Source organism: Pinus tabuliformis, chromosome 7 (assembly GCF_031772625.1).
Source record: "Pinus tabuliformis cultivar Carrire ecotype Pingquan chromosome 7, CPIR1, whole genome shotgun sequence".
Classification (NCBI taxonomy): Eukaryota; Viridiplantae; Streptophyta; class Pinopsida; order Pinales; family Pinaceae; genus Pinus; species Pinus tabuliformis.
Genome location: NC_142293.1, coordinates 512866135 through 512882355, shown reverse-complemented (window position 1 = coordinate 512882355; position 16221 = coordinate 512866135). Strand labels below are relative to the sequence as shown.

Sequence of the window (16221 nt, the reverse complement as noted above, 5' to 3'; positions counted from 1 at the left end):
GTGTGGCGTGGGCAGGCAGGTAACAGTGGGCTGGACATGCGTCCATTACTGCGGCAGGTTCACAGGTTTTGCATCACCTAGAACTTACACTCATCTAAATCTAAAACTGAAAAGCCTGATAATTCCTGTCTCCAGCCCCTGATCCCAGCAACTCAGATATGGATGGATGGAAAACTGTAATGGAATGGCTTCCACTGATATTGTAGTGAGACTCCACATGTATTGAGGGTTTCTGATATCTATTCCATCCAAGAAAATATGTTAGTGTCGGTTAGGAGTTGGACATGAGGGTTTCTTATATCTATTCCATCCAAGCAAAGCTCTCCGGTTCGGTTGGGAGCTAGAATTTTCATAGCTGGTGGACTTGGTAAAAGGTTAGAGGCATTTGTCGAACCTGGCTTGAGCAACAAACTGACTCGCTAACAGGGATTGATGACTCTATAGGCTTTTGATCTCGAAATGGCTTTGTAATTCGTCCATAAACCATGGTTGGACTTCCTTCCTTACAACTTTCACAATCTTCAATAACACTTGCTTGAAGATGGATGGATGTTGGGTACCACACCTAGTGTTGCCGCTTAGGAGGAAGCCTTGCCGATACGATTGAAGAATAAAAACTCAATCATTCTAGGAATAGATTCCAGAATCAGAACTCAATCATTCTAGGAATAACACCAGTTTAAGTTGCTTCATTCGACCATCTTTCAGGGAGAGTGACTACAACTAAGGCACACGCATAGAAAACGACAACAGAAAACACTCAGCCATGAATCACAGAGTTCTGGAGACACATAAGAGAGCCTAAAGCAAGCAGAAAAGCAAAGAAGAACAATCCAGCACTGCAAAAAAAACAGTCCAGCACTGCGAAAACATCAAAAGGCAAAAAACAAGCCGCGTCCGAGGATCAATCGCTGCAACCGCCAAAGAAGCCGAAGATCGAGAAGCGCTTGGCATGTTACGTGGCCCATCCCAGCACAACCGTCTCTGAGTGAATCGAGCGCGTGTTTCAACACGGCCTGTACCTTATAGACAAGAAGCCTGTGGTGGGCGACAACCCCAACCACTTCGTAGCCTGTGAGTTCTTCATCCTGAGCGCCACATGGAATGTGTAATCCGTGCGACTCACGTCTTGAAACTGCTCGTGGACGACCCACGGGTGTGGCAGAAGGCCCTACTGACCTCAGAGTTGGAAGAGCTCCTGCATATTTCGTCCTTGAAAGAAGAGAACGTTTTGGCCAGCCACAAGGTTTGCTTACGGTTCAGGGAGATTGCGGGCTCGAATTCTGGGAAAGAAAAGAGAGTTAAAAAGGTCCAGAGGGACTTGGAGGGTGATTGTCCAGTGTGTTATGAACCCTTGGATAGAGCTATGATCTATGGAGAGCTATGAGCTATGGAGGACATTGTTTCAAAGACATTTGTTTCAAACATATGTCATATGTTCAACTAATTGAAACACATATGTTCAGGTAATTGAAACACATGAGAAGGCATATGTTCAGGTAATTCAAACATAGATGGTTAAGGCGATTTGATTTTAAATTCAATTGATTGTAATCTACGAATACATGTCTTTTGTGGTGTTCAAGATATGGGTAATCATGGACTAACACTCCGCAATCTCACGACTTTTAGTTGTGAGGCCTATATAGTCCTATCACTCGAAAGTATTAGATAGCTAGTTAAATTTCATATGTGTATGTTGTTGTTATTATATAGTATAGAGCAATGCGTCATATTCTTAATATCCCCGAAGCATTGGGAGATATGATTGGAGAAGGCACACCTATCTGGCCTCATGAAATTCATGGCCACTATGTAGATGCAAGGGATGCTGCTTGCTTTCTTTCTGGTGCTCTGAACGTTCCAATGGTTTTGACAGGTCATTCTCTAGGCCGCAATAAACTAGAACAATTATTTAAACAAGGATTGCATTCCAAGGAAGATATCAATGCAACATACAAGATCATGCGTAGGATTGAAATTGAAGAATTGTGCCTTCATTCCGCTGAGCTTGTGGTCACAAGTACAAGGCAAGAAATTGAAGAACAATGGGTCCTGTATGATGGTTTGGTTTTGATTTGGAACTGAATAGAAAGGTCAGACATCGAGCAAAGTGTGTTGTCCATTATTATGGTCGTTACATGCCTCGAATGACGGTAAATGCAAAGAATCACACTCTTGTTGAAATTAAATTGATTTTTTTTGTCAATTTGTTACCTCGGGCTTTACCCATTTGCTTATTTAACTTTGTAGGAACTTGGAACTGTATTTCATTCTCTGATGTGGAAATCCTATTCTGCATTGATAATTATTCCATGACTTCTTAGGTCAGAGGAGTACATGACATTTAGGTGGTGGAGTTTTATTGACATAAATATTCCTTCTTGTTGGTTATACTTCGTGGAATGGACTTTATCAATGTTGTAGTGCATGACGAGAATTCATAAAATTATTTAGATAATGATTCTATTCAATTTCCTGGGTTTCCTTTATGGGGTGAAGTAAGCAGCAGGGCAAGGTTTAATTCCTTTCCACCATTTAAGATTTCACATACTTGAAAAATTATAGTCCTCATGCCACATACAAGGGGCATAATAACAATTTGTATTTTTAGATCCCACGGTTTTTGAACAATCATTCGAAGCCCATTATTTTGGCTCTTTCTTGACATGATCACAAGAAGAACATGACCACTTTAGTCAAGGCTTTTGGTGAATGTATCAAATTGAGGAAGCTGGAAAACTTGGCATGTCTTTTCTTGGTGCCTAAAATTTGTTTTTTCTTTAAAGGTATGTTTCGCCCTTGTTTGATAAGTTGATAACTGATATTTTAGCTATCCATTTCAAAATTGTAGATGTTGATCACGGGCAATCGAGATGATATTGATCAAATGCCTATAGCAAGTGCCAATGTGTTGACCACTGTCCTGAAGTTTATTGACAAATATGATCTATGTGGAGAAGTGGCATATCCTAAACATCACAAACAATTAGAAATTGCTGATATATATAGGATTGCAGCAAAGAATAAGGTTTAAAAAAACCTCCTGTCAAAATATAAAAGAAACTATCCATTATCGCAATTCTAATTGACATAAAATGTGAATTGCAGTTGGTGTAGGTGAAACAAAAAGAAGAAAAAAACTTGTCGGTGTAATTTTGAAATGATGATGTTCATGTGTGCAAGGTGTTTTTATCAATCCGGCCCTGATGGAACCCTTTGGTTTGACTCTCATTGAGGTAGCTTGATCAGCCTTTGTTTTTATTATGATCTTCAAGATGAAACATTTTCAAGGCTGTAACGCTATTTCGAAGCAAATATACCAGTCATAGAAGAAACCTTTTATATATCACGCGCTTAAATGAAAAATAAATGATATTCTTTTAAATCCAGAAGATACATATGTATCAAGTTTTAAATACTTGAGAACTAAACAAAAGCATTCAATTATGTCTTTATTTATACTTCATTTCCAAAAATTTTGGTCTTACAGGGTTGGAACTTTTTAAGATCAAAGTTGTGGGGAATCCACAAGAAATATGAACTTCTTTTAACTTAATTACAATTATTTTATGTTAAGAATTAAATGTTGTTGTTTGTAAGTTGAAATATAATAAAAGGAAAAAAAATGATATTTATGCATATTTTCTTCGATGCCTGGTATATTTGCTTCTGAGTAGTGATGCAAATTTCAAAATTTTATGGAAAAGAACAATATCTTTTTTTATCTCCATTTAGTTATGGAGCATTTCATAGAGAAGCATTCAGTTGCAAAATAGTGAATTGCGTTCCATTTTTCAAGGCATTCTTCGGTCACAAGGAAGCAATAAAATATCTCAGTTTTGGTAGTGTTTTCAAGGTTATGTTCTCCAAATTTCACAAATAATAACTTCAGAAGAAGCCTTAATTTCATACTAGCAATTTGATCTAAAGGATTTTTGGTTGTGTAAAAAGAGTAAAACATGTGATACTTCCAACTTTTTTTAATGCAGGTAGCTGCACATGGATTACCTATGGTTGCAACAAAGAATGGAGGACCTGTAGATATTCAACGGGTATGTTGAAAAATCCGCTATTTAATCTAACATTTTGATTGGATCTTACATGTGATTGATCACTCAAATTAGTTTATTGTTGTGCAGATGTTGAATAGTGGTTCGTTGGTAGATCCCCATAACGACAAGGAAATTGCAGCTGCTTTGTACAGACTAGTAGATGATAAGAACCTCGGGGTTAGATGCAGGCAAAATGGTTTGCAAAACATTCATCTCTATTCTTGGCCACAACATTGCAAAATATATTTGTCAAGGGTCTCCCAATGAGACACCCACAATGTGATGCAGGAGCATCCAGCACCCTTCGTCAAAGGGGGAATCCAAAAGCGAAAAAGGAGGAAGACGTGGACCAGGGGAGCAAAAACAGGGAAAAATTATCTTTAAAAAAGATTTAAAGGATGGAATGGATAAGTCTCGAAGACTTTATAAATTGTAATCTACCACGTGTTATATGTATGCATGTAGCGTGCTTTAAGGGCTTTTGTTAGAGGATACAATTGGATCCTTTTAGTGATCCAATCCAATAATCCAATGTTCCTTATATATATGAACCTATGTGTTCAAGTGTGAAGGGAGAGACAGAGTAGTAAATAGAGGGACTGATAGAAATGTGAATGCCGAGAGTATTCCCAATGTAGTGAAGGGAGAAACTATTCTAAGGCTGAAATGCCTTAGCTGTAACCGTGTTATGTTTAATAGATATGTGTTCTGTGGATTTTCTCTGTGTCTGCGTATTATGTCTCTTTTCAATTCTGTTTTATATATATATATATATATATATATATGCCGCCGGTTCAAATTCCAACTGTGAGTGTGTTGGTCAACCATTGATTCCTGTAGGATAGATGGCAACCCTATGATGTCAATTTTCTGTTAGATATATGCATGTCATGTGTGAAAAGGTATATGGTAGAGAACTGTGGTGGAACTGTGTTTAACACAGAATTCCTTCAAATGGCGGAAGATTAAGGAGGAACCGGGCAAGAATACAGAGGAACCGTTGAATCTGAATGATTAACGGTCGAGATCCTTTATCGCGTCAGCGGCAGAACCTTTATCGCATCGGCAGAACTCTTTATGAGTTATCAGAACTGACAGTTGTAACATTGTGATTGCGATAGCCGATTAAGCGGCAACCGTCGGATCAACTTCAAGATCAACGGTCACGATCTAGTCGTTGATCACAAATCGGGGAGTTCAGGAGCTAGTGCAATAATGCGATATCGCCGATAAGTTCGATTGGCGATCAGAGGTTGGCCAATTAGAGGTTTGAACGGTTGGAGGTGCAAAGTCAATGATTTATAAACACGACTTTATAACTTTTGAAGTCCGGCATGTGTTCCAGTGCGGTTTTTCCATATGTTTCCCATATGCCGAGAGTTAAATGGTTTGCGGGCTTTTAAGGCTTGAATGCCTATATTTAAGATTCTGATAAGTGTATGGTCTGTGGGTTTCAAAGCTTATGGCCTAAAAAAATGAATAAACGCTTCCAATAAGGCTTTGTGGGCCATAACCCACAGGCCTCAAGATTGATTTGTTAAGGAAAATGGATTTTCGTTTAACCCCCAAATCCTCTTTTCATCATTTGGTATCAGAGCTGAAGAAATTCTTATTTCCATCATTTGGTATTAAAGCAAAAAAATATTCTGCGTGCAAGAGAAGAAGAAGGATTCCATAGAGAAAGAAGAAGGAGCAGGAGGTATAGTTGTTTAAAGCTGGAGAGTTTATGGTCTTACTGTCGTGCAAAGAACGACAATGGAAGGTGAGAAGATTTGCAACAAACCTAGAGCAAGGTGTGCTCATATGGTTCGAGAGGAGTGAACCTGAAGGATGCCAAAAGACTAAACTCAGGAGAAAGCTTGGTGAGGTATCGTGTAGCAAAGGAAGACTGTTACTGTAGAAGTTTGGTTGCAGCTCACGGAAGACCATGAAGGCAGTTCCATTGAAGAAGTATCAGTGGGTAGAATTGCTAAGGACAAGGAGAAGCATATGACCAGGAGTTCATAAATTTTTGTGCCTCTGGAGTCTAATGCAGGAGCATCCAACACCTTTAGTCAAAGGGAGGGATCCAAAAGCAAAAAAGGAGGAAGACATGGACCAGGGGAGCAAAAACAGGGAAAAATAATCTTTAAAACAGATTTAAAGGATGGAATGGATAAGTCTCGAAGACTTTATAAATTGTAATCTGCCATGTGTTATATGTATGCATGTAGCGTGCTTTAAGCGCTTTTGTTAGAGGATATGATCGGATCCTTTCAGTGATCCAATCCAATAATCCAATGTTCCTTATATATATGAACCTGCGTGTTCAAGTGTGAAGGGAGAGACAGAGTAGTAGATAGAGGGACTGATAGAATTGTGAATGCCGAGAGTATTCCCAATGTAGCGAAGGGAGAAACTGTTCTAAGGTTGAAATGCCTTAGCTGTAATTGTGTTATGTTTAATAGATATGTGTCCTGTGGATTTTCTCTGTGTTTGCATATTATGTCTCTTTTCAATTCTATTATATATATATATATGTGCCGCGGGTTCAAATCCCAACTGTGAGTGTGTTGGTCAACCATCGATTCCTATAGGATCAATGGCAACCCTATGATGTCAATTTTCTGTTAGATATATGCATGTCGTGTGTGAAAAGGTATATGGCAGAGAACTGTGGTGGAACTGTGTTTAACACAGAATTCCTTCAAATGGCGGAAGATTAGATTAAGGAGGAACCGGGCAAGAATACATAGGAAACGTTGAATTTGAATGATCAACGGTCGAGATCCTTTATCGCGTCAGCAACAGAACCTTTATCGCATCGGCAGAACTCTTTATGAGTTATCGAAACTAGCAGTTGTATCATTGAGATTGAGATAGCCGATTAAGCGGCAATTGTTGGATTAGCTTCAAGATCGACGGTCGCGATCTAGTCATTGATTGCAAATCGGGGAGTTCAGGAGACAACACGATAATGCGATATCGCTGAACGGTTGGAGGTGCGGAGCCGACAATTTATAGACACGGCTTTATAACTTTTGAAGTCTAGCATGTGTTCTGGTGTGGTTTTTCCATATGTTTCCCATATGCCGAGAGTTAAATGGTTTGCGGGGTTTTAAGGCTTGAACGCCTATATTTAAGCTTCCGATAAGTGTATGGTCCGCGGGTTTAAAGGCTTATGGCCTAAACAAATTAATAAACGCTTCTGATAAGGCTTTGTGGGCCATAACCCACAGGCCTCAAGATTGATTTGTTAAGGAAAGGGATTTTGGTTTATCCCCCAAATCCTCTTTTCATCACAATGGTAGAGTGAAAATGAACAAAATGAAAATATGGATTTAAGATCAAACAGTGGTTCATTCAAGGATGCCCTCAATACATTCCTTTGTCTCTCATTAGTTGTAGATAAGCCTTCTCGCTCTAGTTCCCTTAATAGCCCCTTTGATCTTGATAAACTTCTTCAAAATGAAGAGAACATGGGAGGTATTTCTGAACACATTAGGGTGACCATAGAGAAGACTAAGGAAAATCAATCTAAATTGCAGGAGACAAATGACGTGAATTGACGGGAAAACAAAGTATAGATCACAGTAATAGCTTAGGTTATTCAGGGAAACTACTTAGGAGAAGAAAGCATCTATTTGTGATTGCAGTGGATGCCCTTCTTAGTAGACAAGCTATTATCATCCAAGAGATTATGAATGCAGTTCATTCTGCTGGCAAATTTTCATCTCCTAGATTATCTACTGCATTAACAGTTCTAGAAACAATTCCTATGCTTCAGTCTATTGGAATCAAAGTGTCTGCGTTTGATGCTCTAATTTGCAGCAGTGGGAGCCAACTTTTATATACCGCTGGTAACAATCCAAATTCACCCATATATCCAGATCCAGACTATGATTCTCATATTGATTATCGCTGGGGTGAAGAAGGTATCAGAAAAAGCATGAAAAAATTGAGAGGTCCAGAGAATTATCGGTTCCTAGTGGAAGATGCTGAAGCGTCTAACTTCCACTGCTTGGCATATCAAGTCAAAAACATATACACTGTAAGTGTCAATTATAGATATCATTTTCAGTGACTGGTATATGTTCTATGAGTAGGATTCAACGTCCTGAAAATCCAGAAAAAAATTGGTTTTGATTTAGTCACCTCTTTACTGGTTCCAATTGCATGACATTAAGATCCCGTTGCAAATAATTAGAATAGAGTACAAGAACCAACTTTATTTATGCTAGTTATTAGGGAGCCATGACAACTCTTAGTAGGATAAAAATAGGGTTCAAGACTATCATTGAATGTTAGCTAGTCTTGTTAGCTTTTTAACATTTTACTTGGATACTGTTTTGACAGGTTCCCCAAGCAGACGAGTTTATGAAATGTATATGCAAAAACTACAGCATATAATGTTAAAAAATCTGAGATAGATCTGAAGTTTTTTTCACATTTTTAAATTGGGAAGATGTGCATCTCATTATTTTACATGTTTTGTATTTTTGTTGATTTTATTGAGGTCATGGAGGCATTATAAAAATCGAATGGAATCCATGTCTTCCTTTATGTAGTTTTTATCTTCCATCAACATTCAAACAATCATTGACAACATGGATGTTCACATATTAGTGTCCATTTTGTGGAATGTTTTGTTCATTTTGGACTTCGCCATTTTTTTGGAAGTTAGGTGTTCCAAAGATTTAGTTCGATACAAAAAGGGTTAGGGAAATCTATCTTTCATTAGAAAACAAACTTCTCTTTCTCTAGCACACCACTTCATAGGTAAAAGCCATTCTATGTCTTCCTTATGCTCAATCATGTTGGTCTCCACATAACAACCGTTGAGCTTCTTGGAGTTTTAGCCATCTGAAACCAAACATGATGTCTTTCAACCTAATATCAAAACAAAGAGATTAGCCTCTCCCACAAATTGCTTTTCTATCTAAAGTACAATCTTGTTGTCACAACTGCATTTTTAGGTCTGTAAAAGCTCTGCTGTCACAACTGCATTTTCAGGTATGTAAAAGCTGGAGTAAGGTTTAATTGCTTTACAATTGTTTATTGTGTCTGGACAAATTGCACCAAAACACCCACACATAAAGAATCTTATAACTTCGTGCCGTGTAAACTGTGAATTAGTTACTATATTTTACATGAGTTGAGAGACTATGGATATCCATTCTTGCCTACTGCCTCCCTGAAATATTTTCTAAGAAAATTCCCATTCATCTAGAACTTTTGAAAAAACATATCTTACCATCCAAATCTAGAAAGTAATTAAGGTATGTTTTGAAATTCTTTTGGATATAAAATTTAGTGACTTTTATAATTCCATTCACAAGGTTCCATAATAAGAAGATAGGTGTAAGTGTTGGCTACGGGAATGCAAGATAGGTTTCATAATAAGATTGATTTAACGGTTGGATTCAAAAATTATTTAAGGTTGGATTTAAAAATAATAAATAATTTTAAAATATGTAAATATTTATATATTTGAAAAAGCAGAAAGTTTGGAAAAGCGGGATCTCACTATCTCAATCTGGTAATTTAGTTGAAGCATGTTTTGAAGTTCTTTCAAAATATACATTCTGTTGGTTTTGTATAATATATATACGAAGAACAAACGGACAAGCTGAGACGTGCCCCAAAGAATTCAAGAGAAAGCACTCGGCGGGAGGGAGCCTGTTGATAAATGTAACGCTGACCTATTGGATTTTTACGCTACATTGTATCTTGAGAGATTTGATCTCTCCATGTTTGGTAGATCTTGAGTTAAAATGGATCTTCTATAGTAATGAAATAAGATTATTTGTTTGTAAATTCTATTTTGCTTTACATTGGGACAACAAAGTCACTTTGGTATTGAACTTATTAGGCATTACATAGAAAATCTTAGATTATGTTTTTTTCTATAATGTTAAAAATCATACGATTATTTGGCAAAAAGTGAAACTGATTAAAGTCAACTCTTATTAGGTATGTTGCATGAAATTGGAATACTTATCAAACTAAAATAAGTAAATTGATATCATAATTAAAATGTGTTTATATGAGGTGAATTTTATCAAAGTAGAAATTAATTAGTAATTCAGATATGTAAATTAAGAAAATTGATATCATAATTAAACGCTAGTTAAAAATGTTTTTTCTTTGAGTTAAATTTATCAAAGTAAAAAACAATAAGTATTTATGCTATATAAATTATGTAAATATATATTATTTTACAGCTTGGTATGAGGAGAATGCTATCTATAATTAAAAAATATACCTTTTATATGTCCCTTTTCAAATAAAAATAAACATAAAATATTCTCTAAATAAAAACGTAATGTCATCTATAATTCAAAAAATATATGTGTTTGGTTAATTTTAGTTAAAATCTTTATAAAATATCAATAATCTCATTAATTTGTTATTGATATTACAACATAGCATGAATGAGATGCAGTGGAACTATTTCACACTCATTCTCATTCATAAATAAAATATTTGGATGTCTATTTGAAATAACATATTACCTTTAAGGGGAGATAAAAGGAGAAAAAAAATCTTATATTTTCTTATAAACTAAAAGAAAAAAATAATGTTGATCATAATAAAATATTAAAATTCCTAAAAATTTACAGTAATCGAAGGAAAAGAAATCCAATTACCTTTTAATAAGAGTAATAAGAAGAAGATATGTAATTCATTCAATTCTTAACATAAATTAATATGTGTAATTTAAAAATAATAATAATAATAATAAATTTAACCTGACATATAGATAAAATATTTTAATGTTCATATTATAGATTTTTTTTTTTGTAAACTTAGTAGATCCTTCCATTTTAATTAGTATATAAGTAAGTTACAACCACGTAAAACTGGTTAGGTGGCCTCAACTTGCCCAGTGGGAACCTAACCGCATGATAAGCCATCCAGTAGAAAAAAGTGATAAGTCTTTCTACCCTAGCTATATAAGTTTGTATATCATGTCCTTGCCCATACTTTATTTGCCTATAAACATATATGACTTCAAACTGGAAAGTAAAAGTTATCTGTATATGTACTTAAAAACCAGCTAAAATTCTAATCATTTGCTTAGTAGAGGCGGATTCAATTGGAGTCGGATCATTGGCATTGGAACCAGGCAACATTGTTTGTGAGAAAATACATGGGAAATGTTTCTCGATGCAACCGAGGTATCCTTACTATTTTTGCATTTGGAATTGCAGCTTCTAGAAATCCTGTTTGTAATTAGGGAAGTTCTGCACTATTGTCGCCATGCTCACTGAAATTTGCTCCAGGGCCTTGCTGAGGAGGCTTTTCATAATCCAATACAGGTACATGGTCTGTTTGAACTGGATCACCCGCCCTTGAGTATGCCCAAGGTCCGGCAGTATCATGCACTAATATAGAATATTTTAATGTCAACTATGTATATATTATATATGGTTAAACAAAAAAACAATTCAAAAATATAATTTTTTATTTTTAAAACATTTCAAGTAGTCATACTATTCTACATTTTGCTTATTTTCCAGTTTATATCAGCTCAAGGACAAGAGTGAGGGTCAATACAACAATATTCATAGCCACATAACCATTATATCAATATTCCTCATTGTCATGTCACTCATAGGGATCTGAAAATTGATGGGGGAAGATAAGAACCATTCTACCCAACCAAAATAACCCCAATTGACACACATTTTTTTTTTTGAGATAAATTTTATTAAGGGAAAAAATAATAAACAATTAAAACATATAAAAAAATGTTTTGATCATTATTTTAAATATGAGTGCATAATACAAGTGTATCATTTAATTAATAAGTAACCTCAAACTATTGAAATTTACAAATTTTAATTCATTATAGGAGAAGATAAAAATGAATGCTTAATGCTAATAATAATTTATATGTAAAAAAAATATACAATATTTTAGATAATTTTAAAAATGAGATCAAGTGGAATTAGTTGAATGGGAATTGGTGGAAGAGGGCTTCCTAAAACACATGAGTGATGATTTCAAATAATGATCTAAATAAACAAGCTTGTTAGTTTAAATTTGTGAGTCAAAGAGCATGTTGATAGATGCTTTATTTGTTGGGTGTGGAGCTTAATTATCTTCTTTATTCAAAGGTATTGCCGCATTGGACCCTAGTTCGTAATTGCGCGCTGCTAGGGGGGGTTCTTGTAAAATGTTGTAATTTCGTAGTCAATCTGGATCGTTCATTATGCAGAAATCTGACGGTAGAAGTTATGTTTAATTTAGTTTTTTTTTTCCTTGAAGGCAACCCCTCACTATATATGAGAGAATTGTATTTTGGCTATGTAGATATGTATTCTAAGCGAGCAAGAGAGAGGAGATTGTGTGAGAATGAACAGTGAATTACAACGGATATGCTGTAGGTTGTATATATTCATTTTACTCGATAATATAAAAGGAAAGACTGGCTGTTTTTTCGTGGACATAGCCCAAATTGGGTGAAACACGTATATCTATGTCTCTCTTGTTTTATGTGTTTCCCGTATTTATATTTTTGCAATATTTTATGTGTTCCATTGCTCTATAATATATAATTTTCCAACAAATGGTATTAGAGCTGAAGGTCTATTTGGCTGATAAACTCATAGGAGAGAAGGGTTCCTGGTTCGAGTGGGAGCAATGGCGGAAGATGGTAGGTTTAGGGTCGAGAAATTTAACAGCCAAAACTACCAGTTGTGGAAGATGTAGATGGAAGATTACTTGTATCAGAAAGATCTGTACCTACCATTGAGCGGAAAGACAAACAAGCTGGTGAGTATGATAGACACAGAATCATATATTCTCGACATAAAGGCACTTGGAACAATACGGTTGTGCCTAACGACGTCCATAGCCTTTAATATTTCAAAGGAAACAACAATAGAGGTTTAATGTCGGCATTGGCCAAAATATATGAAAAACCCTCGACCTCAAATAAGGTATTTCTTATGAAGCATTTATTTGATATGAAGATGTCAGAAGGTGGATTTGTTGCTGATAATTTAAATGAATTTAATACAATTACCAATTAGTTAAGTTCTGTTGGGGTAACTTTTGATGATGAAGTTAGGGCTCTGTTATTTCTGTTCTCATTTCCAGAAAGTTGGAATGGTTTAGTTATGGCCATTATTAACTCTGTATTTGGATCTAGTACTTTAAAGTTTGATGATGTTGTCGGTGCAATCTTTAGCGAGGAAATGCGACGGAAAAGCTCTGGTGTGATATCATGTAATGCTTTGATTGCAGAGACTAGGGGAAGAAAAATGGAAAGAGGAAAGAGCCCAAGATATCGTAGTAAGTTAAGGAAAGGAACATCCAAGTCTAGAATTGGGATAGTATGTTGGAAATGCGGGAAGAAAGGACACTTGAAGAAAGACTGCAAGTCTCAGAAGGGAAAAGAAGGAGACTCTCAACAAGAAAATAATCATGAAGTGAATGTGATAAGTGATGTGTTGCAAGATGCTTTGATTCTTTCATTAGAAAATATTATTGATGTCTGGGTGGTAGATTCAGGGGCCTCATTCCATGCAACACCTAATAGGAAACATTTTCATGATTATGTTCAAGGAGATTTTGGACAGGTTCGATTAGGTGATGATAAACCCTGTAAAATCATTGGAATGGGTACAATATTCATAAAAAAAATAATAGAAATCAATGGATATTGAAGGAGGTAAGGCATGTTCCAGATCTGAAGAAAAATCTAATTTCAACAAGGCAATTGAGAGGTGAAGGTTGTGTAACTACTTTAACAGATAAAACCTGGAAGGTCACTATAGGAGCCCTGATAATAGAAAAAAAGAGAGACGATTGGTTCATTGTATTTATGCAATGGTATTTCTAATTTTGTTAATGCTTTAACCTCTACAGGAGCAGATATGACATTGTGGCATCATAGGCTCAGGCACATGAGTGAGAAGGGGATGCAAATTCTTCATTAAAGAAATTTGTTGCCAGGTTTGAAGCATGTTGATTTGGAATTCTGTGAGAATTGTGTTTATGGAAAATAGAAGAGAGTCAAATTCATCAGAGTTGGGAAAGAAAAGAAGAGCGAAAAATTAGATCTTGTGCATACAGATGTATGGGGACCTGCTTAGGTATCATCTCTCGGTGGATATCATTATTATGTTACTTTTATTGATGATTCAACTAGAAAAACCTGGATTTATTGTATTCAAAATAAATATGATGTATTTTATACTTTCAAGAAATGGAAAGATTTGGTTGAAAATGCGATAATAAAAAGGTTGAAGTGCCTCAGATCAGACAATGGAGGTGGATATTGCAGTAAAGCATTTGATAGGTATTTTTTAGAGAATGGAATTCGCAGAGAGAAGACAGTTCTAGGAACACCACAAGAAAATGGTGTGCTAGAAAGGATGAACAGGACAATCATGGAGTGTGCAAGGTGCATGAGTTTGCATGCAGGATTGCCTTTACAATTTTGGGCAGATGTTGTAGATACCGCTGTTTATCTAATAAACAGAGGGCCTTCAAGTTCCTTGGATGGTGGTATTCTAGAGGAGGCATGGACAGGTAAAAAGGTAAACAACTCATTTTTAAAGACTTTTGGTTGTGAAGCCTTTGTCCACATTAATAAATAAAATAGAAAAAAGCTTGAGGCAAAATCAAAGAAATGTACCTTATTGGATATGGTGTTAATGATTTTGGTTATCGCTTTTATGATTATGAAAAACACAAAATCATTAGGAGCATAAACGTCATATTCAATGATAAGGTTTTGTATAAGGATCAGATGGAGGAAAAGAAACAGGAAAAATAAAACAGAGAATACACAGTGCTTGATGAGATCACAGAAAAAGAGAAGGTGCCTAATAATCATAATGATCAACAGGGAGAACAACAACAACAACAAGCACCTCAAACACCTGAAAGTGGTGTTAGAATATCTACCAGGATAAGTAGACTCCCTGAATGATGCTCTCCTTCATTGTATTATGTATTGTTGACTGATTCTAGTGAACCAGAGTGTTATAAAGAAGAAGTGCAGGTAGAAACTAGGAAGAAGTGGTTGCAAGCCATGAAAGAAGCGATAGACGCCTTAGTACATAACCAGACTTGGGATTTAGTCACGTTGCCTATAGGTAAAACAACATTGTAGAATAAATGGGTTTACAGGTTGAAGGAAGAAGATGGAGGTAGAAAAATGTATAAAGCTAGACTTTTGGTGAAGGGGTTTGCATAGAAAAAGGGTATAGACTTTGATGAGATATTTTCTCCTGTTGTTGAAATGAGTTCAATCAAAACTATTTTAAGTCTAGTAGGAACTGAAGATTTGCATCTTGATAAGTTAGATGTAAAGACAATCTTTCTCCATGGGGATTTGGAGGAAACAATATATATGCAGCAGCCACAAGGATATGAGGTAAAAGGGAAGGAGAAACTATTGTGCAAGTTGAAGAAGAGCTTGTATGGCTTAAATTAGGCTCCAAGGCAGTGGTATCTAAAATTTGACAGGTTTATGTCTAAACAAGGTTATACTAGATGTCACTTTGATCATTGTGTTTATCTCAAAAGGAAAAATGATGGCAGTTATATTATATTATATTGTTATTGTATGTAGATAACATGCATCAAATAAATGTGTTCAAAAGAAAATTAGAAAACTCATTTGCAATGAAGGATTTAGGTGCTGTAAAACAAATCCTTGGTATGGGAATAATTAGAGACAGGAAGAATAGCAAATTAACATTGTCTCAGAGTGAGTACATACAAAAGGTGTTGAAAAGATTTAATATGCAGAATGAAAAACTAGTTAGTATACCTTTGGCTAGCCATTTCAAACTAAGTAAGGAGGTGTGTCCCAAGACTTAGGAAGAAAGGGATTATATGTCTAAAGTTCCATATGCATCAGTAATTGGAAGCTTAATGTATGCAATGGTCTGCACAAGATGATATTGCACGTGAAGTGGGAGTTGTAAGCAGGTACATGAACAATCCAGGAAAATAACATTGGATGGGGGTGAAGTGGATTCTGAGGTATTTGAGAGGTACCACAAATCAAGCATTATGCTTTGGTGGTTCAAACATTGCTTTACATGGATATGTTTATGCAGATATGGCGGGTGATAGAGATAACATGTGGAGCACCACAGGGTATGTGTTTACTATAGGTGGAACAACTCTTAGTTGGGTTTCAAAACTACAAAGTGTTGTT

General features: G+C 35.7%; 1 pseudogene across 1 annotated transcript; it reads left to right on the top strand.

The window, feature by feature from the left end:
* Positions 1 to 8444, top strand: LOC149248312 (putative sucrose-phosphate synthase 3; annotated as a pseudogene). Its single transcript, XR_016264658.1, has 10 exons — positions 1 to 2160; positions 2398 to 2501; positions 2615 to 2746; positions 2855 to 3029; positions 3184 to 3239; positions 3993 to 4055; positions 4143 to 4352; positions 6892 to 6896; positions 7348 to 8085; positions 8391 to 8444. The product of XR_016264658.1 is annotated as a putative sucrose-phosphate synthase 3 (transcript).
* The last annotated feature ends 7777 nt before the right edge of the window (positions 8445 to 16221 follow it).